At 38.1% G+C, this 24,601-nt stretch overlaps 1 long non-coding RNA gene across 1 annotated transcript; it reads left to right on the plus strand.

The window, feature by feature from the left end:
• Positions 1–3,143: 3,143 nt before the first annotated feature.
• Positions 3,144–7,035, plus strand: LOC147340250 (uncharacterized). The gene is made up of 2 exons (XR_015159913.1): positions 3,144–3,253; positions 5,205–7,035. It is a non-coding gene; the product is annotated as an uncharacterized LOC147340250 (long non-coding RNA).
• The last annotated feature ends 17,566 nt before the right edge of the window (positions 7,036–24,601 follow it).

The raw sequence follows: 24,601 nt of genomic DNA on the forward strand, positions 1-24,601 counted from the left end.
TGATGTCAACCCAGGATGTTTGTTATGGGAAAGGGTCTGGGCAACATTTTCACAGCCTTGAGGCAAATTTTTCTGTTCTCAAAAGCTAGCAGAAAAGTATATAAGGTTTCACTTAAACTAGCAAAGCTGGTACTCTCCTGCTCACTTCCAGTGCCTCTTTCTGGAAGCTTTCTCTATTCCTGTTACTTTAATAAAGTCTACACAAAGCTCTACATGAATGAGACTGTCTTTGGTCCCAGAGTTATATCATCTCCTTCAGAGACCACGAATTTGGGGGCACCTTTCACTGTAAGGTATCATCTTGGGAGTTCATCCAGAATCTTCAAGACAAGGTAAGAATATTCAGAGTTGGGACACTTTTGCTCTTTTACTGTAAAGTCTATGTTTCCCTGGTGGCTCAACTGGTAAATAATCTGCCTGCAATGCAGAAGACCTGAGTTCAATCCCTGGGTTGGCAATATCCCCTGGAGAAGGGAATGTCTACCCTCTCCAGTATTCTGGCCTGGACAATTCCATGGACTGTATAGTCAATGGGGTCACAAAGAGACATGGCTGAGCAGCTTTTGCTTTTTCTATTCTACTAATCCAGAAGCATATGGACTGAACTTCTTTTCCCCAGTTAGCTTTTCCTTGTCTCTCTGACGATTGAAAGGTTGCTGCTATGAGCCACGAATGACGAAGGAATTCGTGGCCTCCAGAAGAGAGGAATTCAATCTGGGACTAGTGACGAGGCTTGATCTCTCAGAGCTTTTTGTGTAATAAAGTTTTATTAAAGTATAAAAGAGACAGAGAAAGCTTCTGACATAGACATCAGAAAGGGACAGAAAGAGTGCCCCCTTGATAGTTTTTAGCAAGGAGTTATATACCTATTAGCAAGCTGCTAATTAGAGAAAGGAAACACTTCAAAACTGAAAGAGTTGCACCAGGCCCATCACCCACAACATGCATGTTGAGATAGCATTGGCACAAGGTGAGTCTTCTCAGGCCATGAGAAAATTGACATGTATCTTGAAGAAAGACAGATTTCCAAGCAAATACATACATAGTTTGTTAACAAAGCTTAAGAAAACATTTCCATGAGAAAAATGCATCGGTTAGCTCCAGGCTTGAGATAAAGTTCAAGAGGAACCAGGTGTCACCATGGCAACACAGGATTAGAAGACAAAAGAAAAGGAAAGTCTGCCAATTGCAGTTTATTTCCTCCTGCTGCTTGGGGACTTCTGGCCTCCCTATCGAGGCTATTAACACTCTCATTCCCCCCTTTTCTTTAAGGAAAATCCACAGTAATAGCAAGTCCATCCCTTTTCATCTGTGTGCCTCTGGGCATTTTTCTTCAGCCTGTTTCAGAGTAGACTTGAAAGCCATCCATTTCAGATCTTCAGCCTTTCCTGTTTTTTTATGGGCTTCAGTCTTTTATGTTCATAAAACATCCCTGGGCTTTTATGTTCATAAAATCCCTTTATGACTCATTACTTCTACTGCTGTCAGGATTGTACTCAGGAATGTGCACAGGAAGACAAATACTTCCCCTAGTAGTCCTAGCTTGGGAGGCATTTCAGAAGGCTACTCTGTTGCACTCTGAGTGGCATCAGAGGAGAAGCAGAAATCATTTTTTTATGAAAAAAGACTAGGCTTCAGTCTTTCCTGGTCTTTTTCTTCCTTTTCTCTTCCTCCTCCCTGCCATAATAAACTGTCTGAGCCAGTTGCAACAGGTTCTCTAAGAGTGATTTGGTCAATACACCTGTTTTAGTAGCTTACAGCAGATATCTGGAGTCGACTGAGTGAGAAATCGATATTTTAAGATGACAAAGACTCACCTTCAGGTTGCTGACCCCTGAGGCAGGCAGCCAAAAGTGTGATCTCTAGCCTGAGAAACGTTCCTGGAGCTAGAACTCCACCTCACTCGCAAAGGTACTCTTGTAACTTTAGGCTCCTATTAAGGCTAGGTGCTTCCAAACTTGGGATCTAAGTAAAAGTACATGGTAACAGCATGGATCACAAGTCCCTTGAAAGTCTATGATCTGACAGTAGTTCTAATTCCCAGGCAGTTATGAAATGGTAAAAGAGACTGGAAAGTTTGAGAAAGGAGAGTTCAGGGTCCACATGCTTTGTCCAACTCTGGCCTCTCCCCCTAGGAGACTTTGCATGGCTCTTGACCTTGACATGTCAGTATAATCCCTCAACAGTGTCTCTGCCATAAGCCATATGAGGTCGCCATGAAATTGCAGATTAAGACACAACTCTTGCTTCACATTTGTTTGTGCATCTCTTTCAGTCAATCACACAGCCAGGCACACTGTAGATTTAGTCAAGTAATGCAGAAAATGTAAGGAAATGTCAAGGAGCACATTAGGGAGCTAACTGTATCTCTAGCTCCAGTGACATGTCTCAGACTGGAAATCACCATCCTGACCCCAGAGGCCCACAGGCAAGTTCTTGTCATGGCTATGCCTCTGAACCAAATGAACGAATTTGGTTAACTCCAGCCAGGGAAAGAAGCTTAGGTGGAAGAACTGTCTCCACCCCCATCTAGAGCAGGGAGGAATGCTTCTGGTAGTAAAAAAGCTGTGGCACTGGGTGCCCCCTTTTGTCTTTCTTACAGATGGGAGCCTGTAGTTCTAGAATCACCCCTTTGAATTGTATCTTGAAAAACTGGGATAAGTTTGATCCATAGAGCCTAAAAAGTCCCTTATATACAGGCTTTCTTTGCCTTAACAGAAGACCTCACCTCCCCAGAGAGACAATCCCTGCTGGGACAACATCTTATCAGGCAGTCTATCCCTGTCATTAGAGCCAATTTGAACATTCTCTGGTTTAACTTTCAACTATGAAACTATGACTACAAAAAGGAGAGATGACATTGTTGACACCTAACGGCCATGACTCCTGAGAAAACTTGCTAAAATGAAATATTTTTGAAATTGCAAAACTGATTATTTTTGCAGGTGCAATTAGGAAAAAGCTGGCTTGCTAAAATACTTTCTTTGTAGCTCCAGCCCTGCCTGAGAAACAAAAACATGCCTGGGGAAAAACCTAAAGTTAAGTCTTATGTCCTTGAGATACACAGCCCACTCTGCCTGGGACTCCAGCCATGAGCAAATTGGTAGAAATTCAAGCCAGGGATAAAAAACAGGCAAAGAGACATATTAGATTTCAAGCGAAAAACTGAGTTCTCTATCCAGATTTGTGCGTGTCTTAGTGTGTGTCTTCATCCTTGGACAATATTGCTGAAGGCTAATTGGGCTAAAGAGAAGTAAGTGCTTACAAATCAAACAATGCTGAGTTCAGTAAAATTAAACTAAAATGAATTCCACGCTTGTGAGAACTGGGAAATATTCACTATTGAATTGATATATGGTGTTGATGTTTGTTTATTGATCTAATTAGCATAGACATTGTGAATATACTTTTGCAAATGATATAGCTTTGGGTGATTTATATTTACCAATCTACAGAATGATGATATAAAGTAAAGTTCATGATTGCTGAAGGAAATAGGACATGTGTTTTCAATAAAATGATATAAGGAATGGAACTGCATTTTACTAAGGGAAAAGGAAGTAAATCTGAAATTACATGTGGCTGTTCTCTGAATGGGCAAATAAAGTGATGAATACAAAAAATACATGAAAGGTTTGTGACAAATGAAAAAAAAGGCTTGTGGCAAGTGAAAGAGAGTTTTGTGCATGATACAAGGTCCTTAAGACATTAAACTGCCTTTGAAGTGTTTTCTTGTTACTTTAAGTGAATAACTATTGTTTCAAAGTGAATATAGGCTGGTACCAGGCTGGAATTTAGTTTTCTCTCCCTGTTAAAAGAACAAAGTTTTCTTGGAATGTGGCTTTTGATAACAGAGTATGGCACACATAGACAAAGCTCATTCTGCTTCTACAAAAATTAATCCCTCATCAGGGAATTTTAAATTAATAAACAATGGCTATACACAGTGGGGGCTATGGGAAATTCAAGACAGCTGCTTGGCTTTTCCAAACTCCTGACAAACTTCCCTTTTAGTTGATAAGATAAAGCCTTTTCTGGTTTCAGGGTTAATATCTAACAATAGAAAATGGTTAAAATGTGTTTTATACAATCTCCATGGATTGGGGCACCCACTTTGCTGGACAGGTCATATAGACATTGGCAAAAAGCTTCACAAGTGTCTTGGAGACTATCACGTTTACTGGCATCCTCAGTCATTGGCAAGGAGAGCAGAACAAAGGGATCAGTTACATGGGATTTTGTACAAATCTTTGCAGCCCCATGGACTATACAGTCCATGGAATTCTCCAAGCCAGAATACTGGAGTGGGTAGCTTTTCCCTTCTCCAGGGGATCTTCCCAACCCAGGGATCAAACCCAGGTCTCCTAAATTGCAGATGGGTTCTTTACCAGCTAAGCCATGAGGGAAACCCAAGAATATAGGAGTGGGTGGCCTATCCCTTCTCCAGTGGATCTTCCTGACCCAGGAGTTGAACCCAGGTCTCCTATATTGCAGGAGGATTCTTTACCAACTGAACTATCAGGGAAGCCCTGGGATTGAATAGACTGCCAAATAGAATTACAATTTTAATGACTTTTTGTCTGACATATTACTGACTTATAATCTTTGTTTACAGATATAAATAAGTTCTTCTCCTTGAGTTACTGATAGTTTAAAACAATTTACACCTGTGGGTAAAATTATAAAGTTTTTCTCTCTGCCTCATTCCTCCAGAATTTGGAGACACTTGGTTCTGAACAGCCTTATCAGGTATAAATCTCAAAGGATACTAAAGCTCTAAAACAAAGAAAATCCACTCAACTGACTTGAGGCCTATGGCATCTATTATGTTTCACTGAATATTAAATTCTAGTTTTGTTAATTAAGGTCTGTATTTACTAAGACTCACTTCTGAGATAGTCCCTTGAGGTCATAATATATTGCTAAGAGGTTTAATTAAGTTGCTAAAAAGTATACTCTAAATTTGTTTCTAAAGCTTATCTCAGTAACCAATCTTTTAACTAAGATCACATGTTTCAAGATCTGCAACCAGGAAATTAACAGCAGGCAATAGTCATTGAACAAATTAAGTCAGATTACCTGGAGATGTCACTGGACTATACCTAACGGAAGATCTTAAGTTCTCACTTACGATTTTACTGTTATTGTTAACTATATTTTTCCTATGTTGCTTGTTTCAAAAAGTGTTGTCTTTATACAATCAGGTATGTGACTGAAACACTGATATGATGGTGGACAGTTCCATATAGAATCCATAGTTATAATGGGGTGATTCTGTATATGAGAAGAAGCAACAACAGGGAATATTTTCCTGGATCAAGAGACTCGTGAAACAGGTGCAGTCCAGAGACTTTTGCTACTCCTGGCCCTAGTCCAGTAACAGCACATTGAGTAGCCTATCAGTGAAATCTACAGACCTGGAAATGAGCCTTCTCAGAACTGTGGGACAAGATGGTCATGAAATGCCCCCCAAACCATGGTCAAACTCATGACCATAAAGGGGCCCTGCAACTGGAAACTGGCACTTGCCATCTGTTTCTACAAAAAGTAAATCATGGACACTACAACTGCTGACCTTCAACATCTTCTGAAAGGAATTCAGGGTGGAAATCAGAAATTAGGCACTCACTCTGGGATCTGGGAAAAGTGGACAAAACAGGCCTTCAGAAAGATATTTTCAGGAGGGAATTTTCTTGAGTCCAAATTCTTTCATCTTCTCATACCTAGAAAAACACTAAAATTGTTAATGGTGACAACTACTTTGGCTTATATGTTAATAACACACTAAGAGGCTGAGGCCTCCTTGGACAAACTTAGACTACCGTCTCCCTAAAACACCTGTCTCCATTGGGGTTCAGGCTCACTCTTCTAAAAAGACATGGTAAGATTTGTCTGTTAAAGTTAAGTTGTCACTCTTTCAACTACTTCTAAGTGGGTTTGTTATGTTACATTCCAAAAACATATAAACATGCCAAGTGGCTCCATTCTTATAAACAGGGCACCCCAAGCTGGGATGGACCAGGATAAAAGTTACTACCGAATGTACTCTGATTGCAATAATACTTTTACTGATTTTAATCTCTGCATTTTAATCTACTTGTCTAGTTTGTTCTTTCTAAAGGATACAGATATTTTAAATGACTTCAAAAACAAAGTAACGGTGATGCAGAGATTCTGGTCACTCTTTAAAGTGGACTCCCTTGATGTTACACTCTGGTCACAGATACAATCATAGTTTACAAGCTCTCATGGTGGAAAACTATCTTGACTGTAATAATTGTAATCATTTTATTCTTGCTGTTTGCTCCTTCCATCTGTAATTGTATAATGAAATCTGTATCTAAATGACTTGAGGCTTTTAAGTTACAAATGATTCTTCATTTTCCTACAATTTCTACTGCCTCCTCCAGCTATTATTTGGGGCCCCTGAATTATAAACCCTAAATAAAAGATTAAGGGGAATAAGTTGCTTCAACAACTTAGGGTTGGCACCTCTCACCCACAGGAAGCAGTTACAGACATATTTTTTTTCCACTCCTTTCCCCTCAGCAACAATATTCTCCTCAAAGAAAAAGAGGGGAATGAGAAAGTTAACCTAGCAAGGTTGACAAAGAGTCCAAGCCTAAGCCTCCTTTAAGGAGGAGGTAAACATTCTTCTATTTCACATTCTTTTGCCTTAGACAAGTAGGCTTCGTAGGCAGCAGTATCTCTGGTTCAAGGAGATGTCTTTTTTGAGAATTGGATGCATGTTATGGGAGACAGTTAGGGTAAACCTTCCACAGCCTTGAGCTCTGGGTTAACCTGTTCCTTCTGGCTAATCTCATCCTGATGTCAATACAAGATTTATGTTATGGGAAAGAGTCTGGGCAAATTTTTCATAGCCTTGAGCTGTTTTCTTTCTATTCACAGCAGTTAACAGAAAAGTTATATAAGGCCCTGATAAACTAGTGAGGCGGATACATTCCTGACCCATTCCAGTGCCTCTTACTGGAAATTTATCTATCCCTTTTACTCTAATAAAAGGTAGACAAAGCACTGAATGACTGAAACTGTCTTTGGAACTGGAGTTAAAACTTCCTGGGAGACCACGAATCCATTGGCGGCATTCACTGTAAGCTATCAGTTTGAGTGGAGACATCTGTGACTAATTAGTACTCTACCTATAACTAACCTGGGTAGAAGAAAAGGTCCACTGAGATGACTGCTTAAAAAGTAGTTCCAAGTGGCCTGTTTCTTTAAGAAAACTAAACTGTTAGGCTAAGTAAGTTGTTGACTGAATACAACAAATGCGACAAAAGTGTTTTGCAACTACCTTTCAGTCTGCAACTACCTACCTTTCCAAGGCAGAAAATACACTTTTTCCCAAGAGGTTCCAATTTCAAGATTCACAAACAGTGTTTCTGAAGTGTGTAGAAACTCAAACAAGACACACTAGATTCTTTGTGAACATTCGTTTGAGCTGAGAGCTCTGTGAATAGTTAATATTATACCTCTAAATAAACTTGTCAGGTGACAAAGTACTCTGACGTGAACTCCTAACAAGTAGTTCAAAGCAGAATTTTTCTTTTAAAAAACTCAAGAGTTTGACTAAGGAAGTTGTTGAAGTGAATACTACGAAAGCAACCAAAGTGGTTTTCAATTGAATTTCAATCTACAAATAACTACATTTCTGTGGCAGAACATACAGCAATAACAAAGAGACTCTGATGTCAAGATTCACAGGTAGGATGTTTCTAAACTGTGTAGACAATAAAACAGAAGACACTGGATCCTTCTTCGTGATTTCTGCTTTGAACAGAGAATTCCATGACTAGTTAGTGCTATCTGTATACTTATCCTTGTTAGGTGAAAATGCACTCTGAGATGACCTCCTAACAAGGAGTGCCAAGCAGCCTGTTTCCTCCAGAAAACTCAAGATAAAGATTTAGGGAGTTGTTGAACTGAATACAACAAAGGCATTTAAGTGTTTTTCAACTAACTTTAAGTCTACAACTAATGAGCTTTCTGAGGCCAAAAATAAACTTTAATCAAGATACTCAGATTTCAATATTCACACACAGCTTGTTTTTGATTACTGTACAGACTAAATAGGAACCACTGAATACATCTTGGTGAACACTGTTTTGAGACAAGAGTTCTCTGACTAGTTAATTCTATACCTATAACTAGCCTGTTTAGGTGAAAATATACTCTGAAATGTGCTCCTAATAAGGAGTTCCAAGCAGCCTGTTATGTTCAGAAAACTCATGAGTTAGACTAAGGAAGTTGTGGAACTGAATACAACAGAAGCAACCAAAATGATTTTCAACTAACTTTCAATCTGCAACTAACTAGCTTTCTGAGGCAGAAACTACAGCTTTAGCCAACAGGCTGTGATTTCAAGGTTCACTCACAGTGTGTTGCTCAACCAGTGCAGAGGCTCAAACAGGACACACTGGGTGCTGCTTTGTGAACATTGGTTTGAAGTGAGAGTTCTGTGTCTAGTTAATATTATAATTATAAGTATCTTGATTTTGTGAAAATGTACTCTTTGTAAATCTCCCAACAAGGAGTTCCAAGCAACCTGTTTCTTTTAGAAAACTCAAGCTTTACACCAAGTATGTTGTTGACTGACTGAAAATAACAATAACAAAGAAAAACCATTTCAACAAATATTCACTCTGAAACTAACTTTTTGAGGCAGGAAATACAGCTTTAGCCAAGAGGCTTGTGTTACAAGATTCACACACAGCATGATTCTGAACAGTGTAGAGACTCAAAAAGGACACACTGGATCTTTCGTTTTGAACACTGGTTTGTCCGAGATTTCTGTGACTATACATGTACTATACATGTACTCTGAGATGACCTCTTAACAAGGGATCCAAACAGTCTCTTTCCTACAAAAACTAAAACATCAGATTAAGGAAGTTGTTGACTGAATACAAAAGAAGCAAAGAAAGTGTTTTTAGCCAACTTTCAGTCTACAACTAACTAGCCTACTGAGGAAGAAAATACAGCTTTAGCCAGAAGACTTGGATTTAAAGATTCACAGGCAGCAACTTCTGACCAGTGCAAAGACTCAAGAAAAACACACTGGATGGAGAACAAGATGGTGGGGGAGTAGGTGGACATGGAGTACATCTCTCTCCATGGATACAACATGAATACACCTTCAGACACAGAAGTACATGCAGAACACCAGCTGAGAGCTGCCAGGAGTACCTGAGCAGTGGAAAAGAATATACAGAACCATGAAAAGCTTGGTAGAATGAAGGGACTATGGGGAAAAACAGGAGTGTTAGTAGAACTGGACCTACCCTCAGCTGGTAGGGGAGCTGAAGCAGGGGTCTGATCCTCACATCAGGGCAATTGTCAGAATCAGAGGAGAAACATTTAAGGCTGAGAGTGAAACAGCTAATCTGTGGCAGCCTAAATGGAATGAGAATCAGACAGTCCTTTCCACAGCCATTCATACCCCAGACAGGGATGCAGGTCCCCTGAAAGGTGGAGAGGTTGGGAGAAGGACTGTAGGGATTGTGGACAAATCCCAGGGCAAGGGCTGCTATTGACTGAGGAGAGATGGAGGGGATTTGAGGGAAGAGATTGTGGTGAGGAATGCCTTTGGAGGAAAGCTGGGCAGCCATGGAAACAAGGCAACACTGCTGAATCACATGCAGTGGGTGGAGCCATCACCATAGCCTCTCTCTAGCCCTACATGCCTGCATCATCACCTGAACAATAGAGAGGCTGGCCCATAAAATGCCTGATACAATGAACTACAGAGTAGGACCCCACCCAGGGTGCCCATTTAAGTGCCTGATGTATCATTCTACAGAGTAGGACCCAGTCAGGGGTCCCCTCTATGTGCCTGATGCACCAAACACCAGAGAAGGACCCCAGGCAAGGGAGTTGTCTAAGTGCCTCAATGGGCGGAGCTATGGAGAAAGACTGGCCAAAGAGGCCTTCTGATCACCAGCTACAAGAGGCTCTAAAAAAGACTCTGATAGGGCCATAACTCTTGCAGTGGAGGCAGTCCATGTCCCTGCACATTTGGCGCTGTCAGGGTCCCCACAAGCCAAGCAGCTGCACCACATTGATGCTCAACTCTCACTGAGGCAGAGCTGCCACAGGAAAAAAATCTTTTGCATCTATGCACACAGGGTTGCTTCAGTAGAGTTCAACTCTTTGCGACCCTGTAGACTGTGGCCTGCCATGCTTCTCTGTCAGGGAGAGGGTTTCTGCAGGCAAGAATACTGGAGCTTATTGGCCACTACTTGTTGCCATACCCTTCTAGAGCACTATATTTCCTGTTGCCCTAGCTGTCAACTCTCCAGAGTACCTGGTGCTGCCAGAACCCCTGAAACCCAAGCAGTTGGACCACCTCGACACCTGGACCTCACAGGGGCAAACTCAAGTCCTCCAAGGAAGCCTCAGGAGCAAACCTCAGTGGATGACACACATGCAGAGGTGGTAATAAAACCACAATTGAAACCCATCAGCAGTGTGGCTAAGGAAGAAGACCCAAAGCCTTCCCACCAGTTGTACAAGCTGAAGATTAAACCCACACAATCAACTAGGCAAACTGTGTCTATGGAATATATAAAGGGTCATTGAGAGCTTCCACAACACACACATACACACTAGTTCCGATAGCTGTGGATTTGGAGGCAAGAACACACAGGAGTAGGACCAGATTAGAATCTGAGCTGCCCCTATAGCAGGTCTAGAGATCAGCAGTGTTGGAGGACATCCTAGGGAGAGATCAAGCCCTGAGCCTTTGGAGTGGGAGCATTGATTCCAAGACCCTAGGCTACCAGAGACTTACTAACCCTAGGGAGTATCAAATAGTGGGAACTCACACAAAGAAAACCACTTGAATACAAGACTCAGCATCACTCAACAACCAGTAGCACACTGTGCAGGATGCCTCATCTAAAGAACAAACAAAACAAAAATATAAACCCAATCATCAGCAGACAGGATTACCACCTCACTCAGTCTTGCCCATCAGAGGAAAAACAAACAACCACCAACAATAAAAAAAACTCAGCACAAATTTCACCCTATACAAAGCTTACAAAAACCACTAGGCCAATCTTAGTAGGGCAGAAATCAAAAGGAAGAACAAATTCTACCTTGAAGCCTGGGAAACGGAGATATCAAACACAATAAGTTAAAAAACAATAATGAAAAGGCAAAGAGATACTACAAATGAAGGAACAAATTATAAACACCAAAGTCCAAATAAGTGAAGAGGAAATAGGCAAACAACCTGAAAAAGAATTCAGAATAATGATAGTAAAGATGATCAAAAACCTTGAAAACAAAATGGAGAAAATGCAAGAATCAATTAATAAAAACCTAGAAGAAGTAAAAAATAAAAAAACAGAGACAAACAACACAATTACTGAAATTAAAAATACTCCAGAAGTAATCAATAGCCGAATATCAGAAACAGAAGAAAGAATCAGTGAGCTGAAAGATAAATTGGTGGAAATAACTTCTGAAGAGCAGAATAAAGTAAAAAGAATGAAAAGAACTGAGGATAGTCTCAGAGACCTCTGGGACAATATCAAACGTACCAACATTCGAATTATAGGGGTCCCAGAAGAAGAAGAGAAAAAGAAAGGGTAAGAGAAAATTTTTGAAGAGATTATAGTTGAAATTTCCCCAACATGGAAAAGTAAATAGTCAATCAAGTCTAAGATGTGCAAAGAATCCAATACAGGATAAACCCAAGAAGAAATTCACCAAGACACATACTAATACAACTAACACGGACTAAACACAAAGAAAATATTGAAAACAGCAAGGGAAAAACAACAAATAACATACAAGGGAAGCCCCATATGTTTAACAGCTGATCCTCAGCAGAAACTCTGCAGGGCAGAAGGGAATGGCAGAATATAGTTAAAGTACTGAAAGGGAGAAATCTACAACTAAGATTACTGTACCAGGCAAGGATCTCATTCAAAATTGATGGAGACATAAAAAGCTTTTCAGACAAGCAAAAGTTAAGAGAATTCAGTAGCACTAAACCAGCTTTACAACAAATGTTAAATGGACTTATAGATTCAAGAAATACAGAGGGAAAAAAAATCTACAAAGTGAATCTCACACAATTAAGAAAATGGCAATAGGAACATATATCTCAATAGTAAGTTTAAATGTAAATGGATTAAATGCTCCAACCAAAAGACATACTGGCTGAATGCATACAAAATCAAGATCCATATTTATGCTGTCTACAAGAAACCCACTTCAGGCCTAAAGACACAAATAGACTGAAAGTGAGAGGGTGGAAAAATATATTCCAAGCAAATGGGAAGCAAAGCTGGAGTAGCAATCCTCATATCAGACAGAATAGAACTTAAAATAAAGAAGATTACAAGAGATAAAGAAGGACACTACATAATGATCAAGGGATCAATCCAAGTGGAAGACATAACAATTGTAAATATCTATGCACCCAATATAGGAGCACCTCAATACATAAGACAAACACTAACAGGCGTAAAAGAAGAAATTGATAGTAACACAATCATAGTAGGAGACTTTAACATCCCACTCACACCAATGGACAGATGATTAAAACAATATTAATAAGGAAACACAAGTCTTAAATGATACATTAGATGAGATAGATCTCATTGATATTGTCAGGACAATCCATCCAAATGCAGAAGAAAACACCTTCTTCTCAAGTGCATATGGAACATTCTCCAGGATAGACCACATCTTGGATCACAAACCAAACCTCAGTAAATTTAAGAAAGTTGAAATTATGTCAGTCATCTTATCCAATCACAATTCTATGAGATTAGATATCAATTGCAAGAAAAAAACTGCAAGACACACAGACACATGGAGATTAAACAATGAGTTTTAAAATTACCAACAGGTTACTGAAGAAATCAAAAGGGAAGTCAAAAAATTTCTTGAAACAAATGGCAATGAAAACATGACAACTCAAAACATGGGATGCAGCAAAAGTAGTTCTAAGAGGGAAGTTTGTAGCCGTACAATCCTATCTCAAGCAAAAAGAAAAACATCTAACAGACAATCTAACTTCACACCTAGAACAACTGGAAAAGGAAGAACAAAAAAACGCAAAATTAGTAGAAGGAAATAAATCATAAAGATCTGAGCAGAAACAAATTAAAAAAAATGAAAGAAACACTAGTAAAGATTAATAAAACTAAAACCTGGTTCTTTGAGAAGATAAACAAAATTGACAAACCTTTACCCAGACTCATCAAGAAAAAAAGAGAGTAAAATCAAATCAACAAAATTAGAAATGGAAAAGGAGAGGTTAAAAGAGACAATGCAGAAATACAAAGAATTATAAGAGACTATTTTGAACAACTATATGGCAATAAAATAGATAACTTGGAAGAAATGGAAAGATTCTTAGAAAATTCAATATTGCAAGACTGAACCAGGAAGAAATAGAAATTATAAACAACCCAATTACAAGCACTTACATTGAATCTGTGATCAAAAATCTCCCAAGAAACAAAAGCCCAGAACCAGATGGCTTCACAAGAGAATGCTATCAAACTTTTAGAGAAGAGTTAATGGCTATCCTTCTAAAACTCTTTCAAAAAACTGCAGAGGAAGATACACTTCCAAATTCATTCTATGAGGCCACCATCACCCTGATACCAAAACCAGACAAAGACAACACATAAAAAGAAAATTACAGGCTAATATCACTGATGAACATAGATGCAAAAATCCTCAACAAAATTTTAGCAAACAGAATTCAGCAATGCATCAAAAAGCCCATATACCATGATCAAGTTGGGTTTATTCCAGGGATGCAAGGATTCTTCATTATGTACAAATCAAACAATGTGATACACCATATTAACAAATTGAAATATAAAAATCATATAATCACCTCAAAAGATGCAGAAAATCCATTTGACAAAATTCAACACCTATTTATGATTAAAACGCTTCAAAAAATGGGCACAGAAGAAACCTACCTCAACATGATAAAGGCCATATATGATAAGCCTACAGTAAATATTCTCAATGGTGAAAAACTGAAAGCATTCCCACTAAGATCAGGAACAAGACAAGGGTGTCCATGTTCACCACTAATATTCAACATAGTTTTGGAAGTCCTAACTACAGCATTCATAGAAGAAAAAAAATAAAAGCAATCCAGATTGGAAAAGAGGAAGTAAAGCCCTCACTGTTTGCAGATTACATGATACTGTACATAGAAAAACCCTAAAGATATTAGAAATTTACTAAAGATAATCAGTAAATTTAACAAAGTCACAGAATACAAAATCAATACACACAAATCACTTGCATTTCTATTTACTATCAATGAAAAATTAGAAAGAGAAGTTAAGGAATCAATCCTATTTACCATTGAAACAAAAGGAATTAAATATCTAGGAATAAACTTACCTAAGGAGAAAAAAGAATTGTACAAGAAATTGTACAAGAAAAGAAAATTACAAGCACTAATAAAAGCAATAAAAAATGACATAAACAGATGGAGACATATTGCATGTTCCTGGGTAGGAAGAATCAATATTGTGAAAATGACTATGATACCAAATGCAATCTACAGATTCAATGTTATCCCTATCAAGTTGCCAATGACATTTTTCACAGAACTAGAATAAAAAATTTTACAATTCATATGGAAACACAAAAGACCCTGAATAGCCAAAGCAGTCTTGAGAAAGAAGAATGGAGTTGGAGGAATCAACCTTCCTGACCTCAAATTAGACTACAAAGCTACAGTCATCAAGACACTATGGTACTGACACAAACACAGAAATATAGACCAATGGAAGAAAATAGAACAAAATAGAAAGCCCAGAAATAAACCCATGCACCTAGGGGTACCTTATTTTTGACAAAGGAGGAACATACAATGGGGCAAAGGTAGCTTCTTCAATAAATAGTGCTGGGAAAACTGAACAGCTACATGTAAAAAAATGAAATTAAACCACTTCTAACACCATACACAAAGATAAGCTCAAAATGGATTAAAGACCTAAATGTAAGACCAGAAAGTATAAAACTCTTAGAGGAAAACATGAGCAGAACACTCGATGACATAAATCAAAGCAAGATCCCCTATGACCCACCTCCTAGAGTAACAAAAATAAAACAGAAGTAAACAAGTGGGACTTTATAAACTTAAAAGCTTTTGCACAGCAAAGGAAACTATCAGCAAGGTGAAAAGACAACCCACAGAATGGGAGAAAATAATAGCATATGAAATAACGGTCAAAGGATTAATTTCAAAAATAAACAAATGGCTCATACAGTTCAATGCAAAAAAATAAAATAAAATAACAAGTGGGATAAAGACCTAAACAGACATTTCTCCAAGGAAGGCATACAGATGGCTAACACATGAAAAGATGCACAATATCGCTCATTATTAGAGAAATGCAAATCAAAACTGCAATGAAATATCACCTCACACTGGTCAGAGTGGCCATCATCAAAAAGTCTACAAAAAATAAATTCTGGAGAGAGTGTGGAGAAAAGAGAATACTCTTTCACTGTATATGGGAATGTAAATTGATACAGCCACTGTGGAAGACGGTATGGAGGTTCCTTAAAAAATAGGAATAAAACTGAATATGACCCAGCAATCCCATTTCTAGGCATATAACCTGAGGAATCCAAAATTGGAACAAACACATGTATCCCATTGTTCATTGCAGCAATATTTACAATAGCTATAACATGAAGCAACCTAGGTGTCCATCGACAAATAAATAGATAGAGAAGTTGTGGTGTATATATACACAATGGGATATTACTCAGCCATAAAAAGGAACACATTTGAGTCAGTTTTGTTGAGGTGGATGAACCTATAACCTATTATACAGAGTGAAGTGAGTCAGAAATAGAAAGATAAATACTGTTTTCTAACATATATATACAACATCTAGGAAAATGGTACTGAATAATTTATTTACAGGGCAACAATGGAGAAACAGACATAGAGAATAGACTTATGGACATGGGGAGAAGGGAGGAGACGGTGAGATGTATGGAAAGAGTAATGGAAACTTACTCTTGTAAGTAACTTACTCTTGTAATGTAAAATAGGTAGTTAACGGGAATTTGCTGTATGGTTTAGGAAACTCAAACAGGGGCTCTGTATCAAGTTGGAGGGGTGGATGATGGAGGGAGATGGGAGGGGGTTTCAAAAGGGAGGGGATATATGTATACCTATGGTTTTTCCAGTGGTCATGTATAGATGTGAGAGTTGGACTGTGAAGAAAGCTGAGCACCAAAGAATTGATGCTTTTGAACTGTGGTGTTGGAGAAGACTCTTGAGAGTCCCTTGGACTGCAAGGAGATCCAACCAGTCCATCCTAAAGGAGATCAGTCCTGGGTGTTCATTGGAAGGACTGATGCTGAAGCTGAAACTCCAATACTTTGGCCACCTCATGCGAAGAGTTGACTCATTAGAAAATACCCTGATGCTGGGAGGGATTGGGGGAAGGAGGAGAAGGGGACGACAGAGGATGAGATGGCTGGATGACATCACTGACTCAATGCACATGAGTTTGGGTAAACTCTGGGAGTTGGTGATGGACAGGGAGGCCTGGCATGCTGCAATTCATGGGGTCGCAAAGAGTCAGACACGACTGAGTGACTGAACTAAACTGAACTGAACTGATGGCTGATTTCATGTTGAAGTTTGAGAGAAAACAGCAAAATTCTGTGAAGTAGTTATCCTTCAATAGAAAATACATTAATTAAAAAAAAACCTAAGGGGGGGAAACTATAAAAAAACAAACATATGGAGGCCAGAAAAGGCGCTTTGGAATAACCAACAAATCACAGAAGAAATCAAAAAATGCATAGAAAGAAATGAAAATTAAAACATGACAACCCAAAACTATGGGATTCAGTAAAAGTAATGCTATGAGTTAGATTCATAGCAAATCACGCCTACCTTAAGAAACAAGAGAAATATCAAATAAACAACCTAACTTTACACCTAACACAACTATAAAAAGAAGGGGGGGAAAAAAAACACAGTATAAGGAAAGAAATCAGAACAGAAATAACTGAAAAAGAAACAAAGGAGACTGTAGTAAAGATCAACTAAACTAAAAGCTGGTTCTTTGAGAAGATAAATAAAATAGCCATACTGTTAGCCAGACTAATCAAGAAAATAAGGGAAAAGAATCAAATCAATAAAATTAGAAATGAAAATGGGGAAGTCACAACAGACAACAGAGAAATACAAAAGGCCATGGAGACCATTATGAACAACTCTATGCCAAAAAATGACAACTTGGAAGAAATGGACAAGTTTAGAGAAAAGTATAACCTTCCAAAACTAAGCCAGGAAGAAATAGAAAATCTGATCAGACCAATCAAAAGCAAGGAAATTGAAACCATAGTGAAAAATCTTCCAACAAACTCAAGCAGGGCCTCTATATAAACCTAAAGGAATGGGATGCGGACGGAAATGGGATGGAGGCTCAAGAGGGAGGGGACGTATGTATACCTGTAAAGGAATTTACTTCAATTTAAAATTAATAAAAAATTTAAAAAAGTAATAAAGAACCAAAAAAAAAAAAAATCCAACAAACAAAAGCCCAGGCAGGACCAGATGGCTTCACAGGTGAATTCTACCAACATTTTAGAGAAGTGCTAACACATATTCTACTCAAACTCTTCCAGAAAATTGCAGAAGAAGGCAAACTCCCAAACTCATTCTATGAGGCCACCATCACCCTAATACCTGAACCAGACTAAGATGCCACAAAAAAAGAAGAATACAGGCCAATAACACTGATGAACAGGGATGCAAAAATCCTCAACAGAATTATAACAAACAGAATCCCACAACATATTAAAAGGTCATACGTCATGACCAAGTGGGCTTTTTCCAGAGATGCAAGGATTCTTCATTATTCACAAATCAATCAATGTGATTCACCATATTAATAAATTAAAGAGAAAAACCATATGAATATCTCAATAAAAGCAGAGAAAGCCTCTGACAAAATTCAACACCCATTTATAAGAACTCTTCAGAAAGCAGGCATATATGGAACATACCTTAACATAATAAAAGCCATTATATGACAAACCCACAGCAAACCTTACCCACAATGGTGAAAATTTGAAAGCATTTCCTCTAAAATCAGGAATAAGACAAGGGTGCCAACTCTCACTACTACTATTCAACTTAGTTTTGGAAGCCCTTGCCACAGCAATCAGAGAAGAAAAAGAAACAAAAGGAATCCAGATTGGAAAAGAAGTAAAACTCTCACTGTTTGCAGATGACATGATCCTCTACATAGAAAACCCTAAAGACAGCACCTGAAAATTGCTAGAGCTAATCAATGAATATAGTAAAGTTGCAGGATATAAAATTAATATTCATAAATCCCTTTCATTTCTATACACTAACAATGAGAAAACAGAAAGAGAAATTAAGGAAACAAGCCCATTCATCATTGCAATGAAAATAATAAAATACTTACGAATAGGGCTTCCCTGATAGCTCAGTTGGTAAAGGATCTGCCTGTAATGCAGGAGACCCTGGTTTGATTTCTGGTTTGGGAAGACCCCTAGAGAAGGGATAGGCTTCTCCAGTATTCTTGGTCTTCCCTTGTGACTCAGCCTTGAATGTGGGAGACCTGGGTTCGATACCTGGGTTGGGAAGATCCCCTGGAGAAGGGAAAGGCTACCCAATACAGTATTCTGGCCTGGAGAATTCCATGGACTGTATAGTCCATGAGGTCACAAAGAGTCAGACACAAGTGAGGGGCTTTCGCTTCACTTCAAAGAAACAAAAGACCTATATATAGAAAACTATATAACACTGATGAAAGAAATCAAAGATGACACAAATAGATGGAGAAATATACCATGTTCATGGATAAGAAGAATCAATATAGTGAAAATGAGTATACTACCCAAAGCAATCTATAGTTCAGTGCAATCCCTGTGAAGCTACCAACAGTATTTTTAACAGAACTAGAACAAATAATTTCACATTTTTAAAATGATAACACCAAAAACCTCAAATACCAAAACAATGTTGAGAAACAGGAATGGAACTGGAGGAATTAACCTTCCTGACTCCAGACTATACTATACTATGACTACAGTCATCAAGACAGTATTATACTGTCAAAAAGACAGAAGTATAGATCAAGGGAACAAAATAGAAAGCCCAGAGATAAATCCACATGTCTATGGACACTTTATCTTTGACAAAGGAGACAAAAATGTAAAATAGAGAAAAGACAATCTCTTTAACACCTGGTGTTGGGAAAACTGGTCAGTTATGTGTAAAAGAATGAAACTAGAGCACTGTCTTACACCATACACAAAAATAAACTCAAAATGGTTTAATGATCTAAATTTAAGACCAGAAACTATAAAACTCTTAAATTAATACATAGGCAGAACACTTTCTGACATAAACCACAGTAATATCCTCTATGATCAACCTCCCAGAATAATGGGAATAAAAACAAAAATAAACAAATGGGACTTAATTAAACTTAAAAGCTTTTACAAAACAAAGTGAATAATAAAGGTGAAAAGGCAGCCTTCAGAATGGGAGAAAATAATTTCAAATGAAACAACTGACAAAGAATTAGTCTCCAAAATATACAAGCTGTTCATGCAATATAATACCAGAAAAATAAACGACCCAATCAAAAAATGGCTGAAGGACTAAACAGACATTTCTCCAAAGAAGACATACAGATGGCTATTAAACACATGAGAAGATGCTCAACATCACTCATTATCAGGGAAATGCAAATCAAACCACAACGAGGTATCATCTCACGCTGGTCGGAATGGCTGCTATCAAAAAGTCTACAAACAATAAGTGCTGGAAATGGTGTAGAGAAAAGGGAACTCTCTGACAATGTTGGTGGGAATGCAAACTAGTACAGCCACTATGGAGAACAGTGTGGAGATTCCTTAAAAAACTGGAAATAGAACTGCCACACGACCCAGCAATCCCACTGCTGGGCATACACACCGAGGAAACCAGAATTGAAAGAGACACGTGTACTCCAGTGTTCATTGCAGCACTGTTTACAATAGCCAGAACATGGAAGCAACCTAGATGTCCATCGTCAGAAGAATGGATAAGGAAGTTGTAGTACTATACACAGTGAAATATTGCTCAGCTATAAAAAAAGAATGCATTTGAGTTGGTTCTAATGAGATGAATGAAACTGGAGCCTATTGTACAGAGTGAAGTAAGTCAGAAAGAGAAACACAGTATATTAACACATATATATGAAATTTAGAAAGATGTTAACGATGACCCTATATGTGAGACAGCAAAGAGACACAGATATAGAGAACAGACATTTGGACTCTGTGGGAGAAAGCGAGGGTGGGATGATTTGAGAGATCATTGAAACATGTATATTACCGTATGTGAAATAGATAACCAGTCCAAGTTTGATGCATGAAACAGGGCACTTAAAGCCAATGGACTGGGACAACCCTGAGGGATGGGATGGGGAGAGAGGTGGGAGGGGGATGAGGATGGGAGACACATGTATACCTGTGGATGGCTCATGTTAATGTATGGCAAAAACCACCACAATATAGTAAAGTAATCTGCCTTCAATTAAATAAATAAATTTAAAATAAAGAAAAATACACATGTATCCCATTTTTCATTTCAGCACTATTTACAATAGCTAGAACATGGAAGCAACCTAGATGTCTATCAACAGATGAATGGATACAGAGGTTGTTGTACATATACACAATGGAATATTACTCAGCCATTAAAAGGAATACATTTGGATCAGTTCTGATGAGGTGGATGAACCTAGAACCTATCATACAGAGTGAAGTGAGTTTGAAAGAGATAGATAAATATCATATTCTAACACATATATACAGAATCTAGAAGAATGGTACTGAAGAACTTATTTACGGGGCAGCAGTGGAGTAACAGTCATTGCGAATAGACTTATGGACATGGGAAGAGGGGAGAAGTTGAGATGTATGGAAAGAGCAACATGAAACTTACATTGCCATATGTAAAATAGATAGCCAGCAGGAATTCACTGTGTGGCTCAGGAAACTCAAACAGGGACTCTGTATCAACCTAGCAGGGTGGGATGAGGAGGGAGATGGGAGGGGGTTTCAAAAGGGAGGGGATATATGTATTCCTATGGCTGATTCATGTTGAAATTTGATATAAAACAGTAAAATTCTGTAAGGCAATTATCCTTCAATGAAAATTAATTAAAAAAAAAAGAAAAACACACTGGATGCTTCCTTATGCTCACTGGTTTAAGTCAAAAGTTCTGTTTCTAGTTAGTAGTATAGATAACTAACCTGGTTAGATGAAAATGTATTCTCAGATGACCTACTAACAAGGAACTCCAAGCAGCCTGTTACTTTCAGAAAACTCTAGCATCAGACTAAGGAGTTTGTGTAATTGAATACACCAGAAGCAAACAAAGTGCTTTTCAACTGTCACTCTGCAACTAACCAACCTAGGTTTCCTAGGCAGAAACTACAGCTTCAGCCAAGGGGGTTGGATTTCAAGATTCACACATAACATGTTTTTAACCAGTGCAGAGACTCAAACAAGACACTGTATGTGCTTTTTTTGTGAATATAGGTTTGGGGTGAGAACTCTGTGTCTAGTTAATATTTTAAGTATAAGTAACCTGCTTACGTGAAAATGTACTCTTTGATGGCCTGTTAACAAGGAGTTTCAAGCAGCCTGTTTCTTACAGAAAACTCACACATCAGACTAAGGAAGTTGTTGACTGAATACAAAAGGTGCAAACAAAGTGTTTTCCAACTAACTTTCACTTTGTAACTAGCTTTCCGAAGAAGAAAATACAGCTTTAACCAAGAGATTGGATTTAGAGATTCACAGGCAGTATATTCTGAACAGTGTAGAGACTCAATAAGAACACACAGGATGCTTCTTTGTGAACACTCGTTTGAGTCAAAAGTTCTGTGACTAGTAACTACTATACCTGGAAATAACCTGGTCACATGAAAATGTATGCTGAGATGACCTCCTAACAGGGAATTTCAAGCAGCCTGTTACTTTTAGAAAACTCAAGCATTGGACTGAGGAAGTTGTTTAATTGAATACATCAGAAGCAAATAAGTGTTCTGAGACAGAAACTACAACTTTAGCCAAGAGGCTCGAATTTAAAGGTTCACACATAACATGTTTCTGAACAGTGCAGAAACTCAAACGAGGTACACTGGATGCTTCTTTGTGAATATAGGTTTGCAGTGAAAGCTCTGTATCTAGTTAATATCATAAATATACATAACCTGGTATGTGAAAATATAGTCTTTGGTGACCTTTTAACCAAGGAGTTCCAAGCAGCCTGTTTCTTTCAGAAAACTCAAGTGTTAGAATGAGAAAGTTGTTGACTGAATACAAAAAAAGCAAGCAAAGTGTTTTTCAGCCAACTATTCATCTGCAACTAAATAATTCACTAAGGCAGAAAATACACCTTTAGCCAAGAGGGTCAGATTACAAGATTCACACCCAGCATGATTCTCAACAGTATTGGCACTCAAATGGTACACAATGGATGCTTATTTGTGAATCCAGGGTTGAGCTATTAGTTCTGTGACTAGTTAGTACTATACCAGTAATTAACCAGATTATGTGAAAATGGACTCTAACATGAATTCCTAACCAAGAGTTCCAAGCAGAATGTTTCTTTTAGAGAAATCAAGTTTTTGACTAAGGAAGTTGTTGAACTGAAAACTACAAAAGCAGCCAAAGTGTTTTTCAGTGAACTTTCAATATTCAACTCACCAGATTTTCGAGGAAGAAAATCCAGCATTAGCAAAGAGGCTCTGATTTCATAATTTCAAACACAGTGTGTTTCAGAACAGTGTAGGGACTCAAACAGGATGCACTGTATCCTTCTGTGTGAACACTAGTTTGAGCCAAGAGTTCTGAAACTAGTTCTTATTATACCTATAACTAACCTCGTTAGGTGAAAATGGATTCTGAGATGACCTCCTAACAAGGAGTTTCAAGCATCCTGTTTCTTACAGAAAACTCAAGCATCAAACTAAGGAAGTTGTTGATGAATACAAAAGGAACAACCAAAGTCTTTTTCAGCTAACTTTCACTCTGAAACTAACTAACCTTCCGAGGAAGAGCTTACAGCTTTAGCCAAGAGGCTCGTATTTAAACATTCACATACAGCATGCTCTGAACAGTGTAGAGAATTAATAAGGACACACTGGATGCATCTTTTTGAACACTAATTTGAGGCAAAATACTGTGACTAATAAGTACTATGCCTGTGAATAGCCTCATCAGAAGAAAATGTATCTCCTAAGAAGGCGTTTCAAGCAGCCTGTTACTTTCAGAAAACTCAAGCATTAGATTAAGAAAGTTATTTAATTCATTACATCAGAAGCAAACAAAATGTTTTTCAACTCACTTTCATTCTGCAACTAACTAGCTTTCCAAAGCATAAACTACAGCTTTAGCCAAGAGGCTCGGATTTCAGGATTCACATGCAGCATGTTTCTGAACAGTGAAGACACTCAAACAGGACACACTGGATCCTTCTCTGTGAACACTGGTTTGAGCCAAGAGTTCTGTGATTAGATAACCCTATAACTATAAATAAGTTGTTTAGATAAAATGTACTCTGAGATGACCTCCTTATAAGTAGTTCTCAGTAGCCTCTTTCAGAAAACTCAAGGCTTACACTAAGAAAGCTGTTGAATAGAACATAACAAAATCATCCAAAGTGTTTTTGAACTGACTTTCACTCGGCAACTGCTAACTCTCCGAGGTGGACAATACAGCTTTAGCCAAGAGGCTTAGATTACAACATTCACAAACAGCATGATTCTGAATATTGGAGAGGCTCAAAAAGGACGTACTGGGTTTTTCCTTGTGAACACTGGTTTTAACTGAGGGTTCTGTGACTAATTAGTATATCTAACCTGGTTCTATGAACATGTACTGTGAGATGACCTGATAAGAAGGATTTATGAGCAGCCTGTTACTTTCAGAAATCCAAGTGTTAGTCTTAGTAAGTTGTAGACTGAATACAATGGAAGTAAGCAAAGTGCTTCTCAACTAACTTTCACTCTGGAAATAACTGGCATTCTGAGGTAGAAAATAACCGCTTTGGCCAAAAGGCTCAGATTATAAGATTCACACACAACTTGATTCTGAATAGTATACAGACTGAAAAAAGGACAAATGCATGCTTCTTTGTGAAAACAAGGTTGAGCTGAGAGCTCTGTGACTAGTTAGTACTATACCTCTAACTAGTTGGTTAGGTGATAAAGCACTTTGACATGAACTCCTAACAAGTAGTTCCAAGCAAAATATTTCTTTCTGAAAATAAAGAGTTTAACTAAGAAAGTTGTTGAACTGACTACTACAAAAGCAACCAAAGTGGTTTTCAATTGACTTTTAATCTACAACTAACTAGATATCTGTGGCAGAAAATACAGCAATAGTCAAGAGGCTCTGATGTTGAGTCACACGCAGCATGTTTCTGAACTGTATAGGCGAAAACAGTGACTTGTGCTTTGAACGGACAGTTCTGTGACGACTTACTGCTATGTCTATACCTGTCCTCATTAGGTGAAA

The sequence above is a fragment of the Bos grunniens genome, chromosome X (assembly GCF_055505025.1).
Source record: "Bos grunniens cultivar Pamir isolate PY7600 chromosome X, Bosgru_T2T1.0, whole genome shotgun sequence".
In the NCBI taxonomy this organism is placed as follows: Eukaryota; Metazoa; Chordata; class Mammalia; order Artiodactyla; family Bovidae; genus Bos; species Bos grunniens.